Source organism: Hypomesus nipponensis, chromosome 2 (assembly GCF_054491055.1).
Source record: "Hypomesus nipponensis isolate SF chromosome 2, ASM5449105v1, whole genome shotgun sequence".
Classification (NCBI taxonomy): Eukaryota; Metazoa; Chordata; class Actinopteri; order Osmeriformes; family Osmeridae; genus Hypomesus; species Hypomesus nipponensis.
In genome coordinates, this window is record NC_140362.1 from 10,482,831 (window position 1) to 10,490,701 (window position 7,871).

The following is a 7,871-nucleotide window of genomic DNA, read 5'->3' on the forward strand; positions in this document are numbered from 1 at the left end:
TCCGACAGATACAAACCAGGATCCTGACTGACCATGCCACATTCAGAAACATTCAGACCATCAGCCTCTCTACACTGTACCGTGTTCTCCGCAGGAATGCCATGCGGATGAAACAAGTTTACAGGGTCCTATTCGACCGGAACACAGACCACATCAAGGAGTTACGGCAAGAGTTTGTAAGTCCCATACATTCAGCACTGACACATGCATGTATTGCACCTGTAATGGGTCTCACTGTACCCCATTGTGTTGACCCATCTGTGTCCATACTATACAGTAACTGGCATTATCATGCTGTCTGTTCCAGCAGATCCAGGAGCATGACACAGCTAATGATCTATATGAAGACATGAATACATATTCATTGATGAGGTTGGATTCAACTTGGTGAAGAGGAGGCGCTGAGGCAGAAATGTCATTGGCCAGCGCACCATTGTTGAGGTCCCCGCCGAGCGTGGTGGGAACATCACTTTGTGTGCTGCAATGGGTTGAGCAGGCCCGTTGACAGTACTGTACTGTTCAAAAAATAAAACTTTTTTTGCTGCATATGTGTGCTGTTTTATGTTTGACTATGAAAAAATGTGGCCTACACTGAGACATTTTACAAAAGTTGAAATGGCTCATTCTCCAGAGTGATTGTCATTCATATGGTGTGTTCCATTTCAAGAATTGTGTTCTCAATTTTGCACTACTGTGTGCTGTGAATGCTTGGTAGTGTGCAACAAATGCTTATTGTGTGTACTGTTATGAATGGTATGTGTGTGTCATTTGAAAATAAGGCTGTGTGTACCAAATGAGAACACAAGTTCCATTTTGTAATGAGGTGAGAGATTTGATGGCAGAGAGTCAACTTGCAAAGGGAGTGTCAGTTTTTGCATTTTGTGTGTGAGGTTTTCAGTTTTGTTTGTGCGGTTTTGAGAAAGACGTTATTGTTTTGAGAAACGTGTGTTACAGTTTTTCTGAATTGCTAAAACACTAAAACCCATTGGCTGAACAAAGTTATCAGTTGCCTAAACTCATGTAGCTAATTGTGCAGTCTGTTGTCAATACCTTAAACCATTTCACATGGTAAAACACAATTTGCAAATCTCACATAGACTTTTCAGAAAAACTTTAAACACATTCTCATTCTCAAAACACATTCTGCACTCTAATGCACATGTCATCCATACTGGTAAACACAAGTGGCAACAATCAAATACAAATAGAGAACACATGTCATTGATTAGACACAACCACTCAAAATTGATTTCACTTGATGTCAAATGATGTGACCAACCAATATAAGGCAGTTTTGAGAGCAAACAGGTTGTTGAAAGTGGGAAGGAGAAGGTCTGAGAATGGATGGAAGAAACAATGTGAGAGGACGAGGACGTATTCGAGGTGGGCGACGAGGAGTAAGAGGAGGAGGGCAAGTAAGAGGAAGAGGAGGACAAAGAGGAAGAGGAAGACAAAGAGTGGAAATATCTGATGAAATTAGAGCAACAGTCATCGACCATGTTATAGTCCATGGATTGACAATGAGGGAAGCAGGACTTAGAGTGCACCCTAATTTGAGCCGATTTTCCGTGTCCACCATAGTAAGGACATTCAGAGAAGAGAACAGGTACAGTACACTACTGTATTTTTGTAATTGCAGATTTGCTGTACTACACTATTGCAGCTGTTTCAATAGACATTTGTAAAGTTCATCACTGTATGTATTGTACTGCATTAATATTTTTTGTAACTGCACATCTACTTTTTGTAGAACTACAAGGCTGCCACATGCAGGTGGAAGGACAGCTATATTCACTCCGGAGCAAGAGACCATTATAGTGGGCATGGTCCTTCAAAATAATTTGATACGACTCAGAGAAATCCAGGAACGAGTCATACAAGACAACACACACTTCCAGGGAATCGACAGTGTGAGCATATCCACAATTGACCGTGTCCTCCATCGTAACAGCATACGAATTAAACAGGTATACCGAGTACCTTTTGAGCGCAACTCACAAAGGGTGAAAGAATTGCGAGCTCAGTATGTGCAAGTAAGTGTACATTCAGACACATTTACAGTAATCCAGATTGTGTACAGTACTGCCACATACTATGTGAATGACATTACTCTTCAGTACATCAATGTATGTGAATCAGAAGTGCGTACGGTAGGCCTAATTGAACTTGTATTCCAACACAGACAATATTTGACTTGGAATCCTTGGAGAGACCCCATGAGTTCATCTTTCTCGATGAAGCGGGCTTCAATCTAACGAAGAGGTGAAGGAGAGGCCGAAACTTGATTGGACAGCGGGCCATTGTTGAAGTCCCTGGTCAACGAGGTGGCAATGTCACAATCTGTGCTGCTGTCAGCAACCATGGTGTTCTACATCACCATGTTACACTCGGGCCATATAACACCCAGCATCTTCTCAGATTTCTTGCCAATCTAAGAGATACTTTATTTGAGCAGCGGGTTCAAGAGCAGCAGGGTCAAGAGCTAAATGAGAACGACATTCCCACCTATGTAATAGTGTTGGACAATGTCAGTTTCCACCGAGCTGCTCCGGTAAGGGAATGGTTCAACATCAATGGTCAGTTTATGACCTTGTACCTCCCTCCATACTCGCCTTTCCTGAATGCGATTGAGGAGTTTTTCTCCTCATGGAGATGGAAAGTGTATGATAGACAACCCTACACCAGGGTAAATCTGCTGCAAGCCATGGAATTAGCCTGTGATGACATAGGTCAGGAATCATGTCAGGGCTGGATACGGCACACAAGAGGCTTCTTCCCCCGCTGCCTCAGGAGAGAAAATATTGCTTGTGATGTCGACGAGGTGCTCTGGCCTGACCCAGCCCAAAGACAAGAAGACGCACAGTGATGACATGATGACTCCTTTGATTTTTTTCCCTTTTTACTTTTACTGTAGTAGCGCATACTGTAGTAGGCCTACAGTGCATTGTAGGCTGTATAATGTACAATAAAAAAGTTGTATGGCCCTGAACGTTGTGCTTTCTATTTGTTACAGTAACAATACTGACTGCTCAATAGATTTTGACTGATTACAGGTTCATATCAACAAAGAACAAGAATGAGTTGTGAGTAGTGAGATGCAGGGTACCGTACTGTATAGGGGTACAAGGAGGAGAAAAAAACAACAAAAATGAGCAAAGCAGAGTAGTAATTTCTGCTACATTTTTAGCTACTATCCTATAAGAGAACATGTTTTCGTTCATCAAAGACAATGACGGATAAATATGAAATTTGTTTCGAGATAAAAAATCTACTTCTCCCTGAGAACTATCTGTTTTCAACAATGTGTTTTCAATTTTTGGGTGTATTGTTTACTGACTGCTTGATAGTGTATATCATTTTGATCACTTTGTTTATGATTTGAGAGCAGTGTTTGATTTTGAGCACAGGTAAATCTGTTTTGAAGTGAAAGTTTGATTTTGAGGACAGGTAAAACTGTTTTGAGGCGAAAGTTTCATTTTGCAAGAGAATTCGAGGTTTTGTAAATAGTGCTTGAAGATGAGGTTTTGTGTTTACAGTTTTGAGAAAATGGGTGACTGTTTCAAGAATGTGTTTTAGCAATTGTGAAAAACTGTAACAATTGTGAAAAACTGTAAGCTCAGCATAGATGTAAATTATGTTCTGTGTACTTATATGTTATGTTATGCCAGGTGCTTGCGTTGTCTTGTCTTAAGAATTTAAGTGCTCAGTCGGACCTTGTGTTGTTCTGTGTACCTGACAAAGAAAAGACTTGAACTTGAACTTGAACTGTAGTGCAACATTGAAAACACAATTATAGAAATGGAACGCACCATATGAATGACAATGACATTCTAGAGAATTAGATATTTCTCCTTTTGTAAAAAGGACCCTTATGTCTTACCCTTCTCCTTCTCTGGTTGTCGATATGTTCTACAGTTTTTTCCAAATGCTTACACTTTTTTCTTTACTTGTGCTCTTTTTTTCTAAATTTAACACACAAATCCAACAATTGCACACACAAAATGCAAAATGCCTCGCTTCTCTTGCAAAATGAAGCACTGCATTCAAAATATCACAAACACGTCTCAAAAGCAAACATTTGTGTCATGTTGCAAACACTTTTACCATGATATTACATTTTTGGGGATATCATATACACACAGTTATTCAAAACCTAAGGCTCTTCTTTCATGAGCCTCTATGTACATTTCTGTATAAGATTGAATGGCAGAGTTGCTGAAAAAACACAAAAACAAGATTGAAACCAAACTATTTTTTTACTGTAAGCATTTTGAAAAAGGTGATTACAGAATGGTACGTGTGTGTTTTTTTTTTTTGAGTGTGTGTGTGTGCTTACAGTTTTTCACAATTGTTAACACACGTTTCTCAAAACAATAACGTTTTTCTCAAAACTGCACACACAAAACTGAAAACCTCACACACAAAATGCTAAACCTGACACTCCCTTTGCAAGATGACTCTTTGCCATCAAATCTATCACCTGTTTACAAAATGGAACTTGTGTTCTCATTTGGTACACACAGCCATATTTTCAAATGACACACATATACCATTCATAACAGTACACACAATAAGCATTTGTTGCACACTACCAAGCATTCACAGCACACAGTAGTGCAAAATTGAAAACAATTCTCAAAATGGAACACATGAATGACAATGACTTTGGAGAATCAGCCATTTCAACTTTTGTAAAATGTCTCAGTGTTGGCCAAATTATTTCATAGTCAAACATAAAACAGCACACATATGCAGCAAAAAAAGTTTTATTTTTTGAACCGTACAGTACTGTCAACGGGCCTGCTCAACCCATTTCAGCACACAAAGTGATGTTCCCACCACGCTCGGCAGGGACCTCAACAATGGTGCGCTGGCCAATTACATTTCTGCCTCAGCACCTCCTCTTCACCAAGTTGAATCCAACCTCATCAATGAATATGTATTCATGTCTTCATATAGATCATTAGCTGTGTCATGCTCCTGGATCTGCTGGAACAGACAGCATGATAATGCCAGTTACTGTATAGTATGGACACAGATGGGTCAACACAATGGGGTACAGTGAGACACATTACAGGTGCAATACATGCATGTGTCAGTGCTGAATGTATGGGACTTACAAACTCTTGCCATAACTCCTTGATGTGGTCTGTGTTCCGGTCGAATAGGACCCTGTACACTTGTTTCATCCGCATGGCATTCCTGCGGAGAACACGGTACAGTGTAGAGAGGCTGATGGTCTGAATGTTTCTGAATGTGGCATGGTCAGCCAGGATCCTGGTTTGTATCTGTCGGAGTGTGATAGTGTTGTTTTCACAAACCATTTTCACAATGTCAGTCTCCTGTTCGGCTGTAAAAGTGCATGTTCTTCCTCCACGTCGTGGCTCTTTCAGTCCTGCAAAATACAAATACAGTGAGCACACTGTATTCTATTGATATGCAATATTTCAGTACACAAGACAAATATAATTCATACCTGTTCTCCATTTGAAAGTTTCTAATGATGGCAGCAACTGTGAAGCGGCTGATATTTGGTTGGACCCTCTGGCCAGCCTTCCTCATGCTCAAACCAAGGTTGAGCACATGGTCAACCATGGTGGCCCGAATCTCATTAGAGATTACCGTTCTCCTTATTCTTTCTCCTCCTTCTTCTTCTCCTCTTCCTCCTCCTCCTCTTCCTCGTCCTCTTCCTTGTCCTCTTCCTTTTCCTCTTCCTTGTCCTCTTCCTTGTCCTCCTCTTCCTCCTCTCACTCTTACCCCTCTCCTTCTCTGGTTGTTGATATGTTCTAAGTTCTCCATTGTTCACCAAACAAAACAGAGGCTCAAGGCCCTTTTTATGCTGCAGTCCTGATCGCAAATTGCTCACCAGACCTGAGTGCTCAGAGATTTGAATAGTTGTGTGTTGTAGGTTGATGCTTTGAGACTTTACTTGAGAAGTGTGTGCAACAACTAGGGCCTATTCCATAAAGGCCACTCAAAAAAGCTAGACTTAAAGTCCCTAAACCAGACTTGAATAAGTTTAATTAGTCAAGCGGGGCTTAAGCGGTTCCATAAAGGCCAATTTCAGCTCACGCAGTCCTACTAATTCAAGTCAGATTTACGTAGTCAAGCTAATTGCGCGTGCACCCTATTTTTTAACAGCCCGAGAGGTAAAACATGGATCATACAATCCACCACGGCAAAAGCAATGCACACGGCCACATGACTTCTTCCAGAAAGAACGTTCCCTTTAAATTTGTGTACAATGACAGCTCCCTCATCCACCGCTTCAATCAAAGTAAAATGACACGCCATGATTGACGTGAACGTAGAACGTAGAAAAATACCCTCTAAACTAATCTAAATTGACTTTTTTGACATTGTTTAAAATAAATAGCCTACTATTAATTAAAACATTATCCAGTATCCTAATGCTAACTTTTTAACATGGGTTTTGTGTCGGGGAAATGGGGGGCGGATTTAGGTTTGTTTTCTAATTGTAGGCTACTGTTACAGTTTTTCACAATTGCTAAAACACATTCTTGAAACAGTCACCCATTTTCTCAAAACTTTAAACACAAAACCTCATCTTCAAGCACTATTTACAAAACCTCGAATTCTCTTGCAAAATGAAACTTTCGCCTCAAAACAGTTTTACCTGTCCTCAAAATCAAACTTTCACTTCAAAACAGATTTACCTGTGCTCAAAATCAAACACTGCTCTTAAATCATAAACAAAGTAATCAAAATGATATACACTATCAAGCAGTCAGTAAACAATACACCAAAAAATTGAAAACACATTGTTCAAAACATATAGTTCTCAAGGAGAATCTCAAATAATCTCAAAACTAATTTCTTATTTATCCGTCATTGTCTTTTGATGAACGAAAACATGTTCTTTCATAGTAGCTCAACATTTATCAGACATTACTACTCTGCTTTGCTCTTTGCAATTGTTCTTGTTCTTTCTCCTCCTTGTACCCCTATACAGTACTATACTGGCCTTGCATAGTTTGTCACCAAAGGGCACTCTACAACGTCCCTGTTGGCAACACGAGTGGGGCAGAATGTTAGGAAAATCTGTTTGTGTTGTTATGCGTTTCTGGATTTTTTATTTCATTACAGTAATTTTCTATATCGGCCGATATATCAGAGTACTATACCCTGCATCTCACTACCCACAACTCACTCCTGTTCTTTGTTGATATAAACCTGCAACCTGTCTAAATCTATTGAGCATTCAGTACTGTTACTGTAACAAATGGGAAGTGCAAAGGAGTAAACACGTGATCAATGTACTTCTTCTTGTCTTTGGGCTGGGTCAGGGTCATTGACATCACAAGGAATATTTTCCCACCTTCAACAACCTGTTTGCTCTCTGAACTGGCTTATATTGGTTGTGTCACATCATTTAAAAACAAGTGAAATCTATTTTGAGTGGTTGTGTTTAGTCAATGACATGTTTTTTCTATTTGTATTTGAGCGTTGCCATTTGTGTTTACCAGTATGAATGACATGTCCATTAGAGTGCAGAATGTGTTTTGAGAATGAGAATGTGTTTAGAGTTTTGCTGAAAAGTCTATGTGAGATTTGCAAATTGTGTTTTACCATGTGAAATGGTTTAAGGTATTGACAACAGACTGCACAATTAGCTACATGAGTTTAGGCAACTGATAACTTTGTTCAGCCAATGGGTTTTAGTGTTTTAGCAATTCAGAAAAACTGTAACTTTTTGAGCGGCCTTTATGGAACAGGCCCCTGGTGTTTGAGTGTCAGGTTTCAGAAATTGTGTGAAAAGTAAGGAATTTGTGTGTAAGAATTTGAAAAAAACTAAGTTCTCCATTGTTCACCAAACAAAAGAGAGGCTAAAGGCCCTTTTTATGCTGCAG

General features: G+C 39.7%; 1 pseudogene; it reads left to right on the forward strand.

Annotated features, from left to right (window-relative positions):
- The first annotated feature begins 1,520 nt into the window (after positions 1-1,520).
- LOC146300719 (uncharacterized) lies at positions 1,521-2,690 on the forward strand (annotated as a pseudogene).
- Positions 2,691-7,871: the final 5,181 nt, after the last annotated feature.